The sequence below is a fragment of the Etheostoma spectabile genome, chromosome 22 (genome assembly GCF_008692095.1).
Source record: "Etheostoma spectabile isolate EspeVRDwgs_2016 chromosome 22, UIUC_Espe_1.0, whole genome shotgun sequence".
Taxonomy (NCBI): domain Eukaryota; kingdom Metazoa; phylum Chordata; class Actinopteri; order Perciformes; family Percidae; genus Etheostoma; species Etheostoma spectabile.
The window spans coordinates 12,163,485-12,163,718 of record NC_045754.1 but is presented as its reverse complement, the minus strand read 5'-3'; the positions used below and the strand labels follow the sequence as shown (position 1 = coordinate 12,163,718).

General features: G+C 35.9%; 1 protein-coding gene and 1 long non-coding RNA gene across 2 annotated transcripts in view; one reads left to right on the top strand and one right to left on the bottom strand.

Annotated features, from left to right (window-relative positions):
* vipr1b (vasoactive intestinal peptide receptor 1b) overlaps positions 1–234 on the top strand; it is a 48,257-nt gene that overhangs the window by 25,353 nt on the left and 22,670 nt on the right. The gene's annotated exons all lie outside the window — the stretch shown is intronic.
* LOC116672378 (uncharacterized) overlaps positions 1–234 on the bottom strand; it is an 11,018-nt gene that overhangs the window by 3,867 nt on the left and 6,917 nt on the right. The gene's annotated exons all lie outside the window — the stretch shown is intronic.

The following is a 234-nucleotide window of genomic DNA, read 5'->3' as shown; positions in this document are numbered from 1 at the left end:
AATGTTTTTTTATTGAAAACAACATTGGCATGTAGCCTACTGTAGTGTTCAATTTCCCACTAACATTCTCACTTGGAGCAGTCAGTCACACATAGAGCAAGTAATCTCTCACACAATGTAACACTGTCCATCAATAAAAGGGTGAAAAAAGTTTTGTTTTCGGTGTGGTGTTGTGGTTTTTGCGACGTAAATTATTGTTGCAACAGCATGTGAAAAAAACTACAAAGTTTGCTA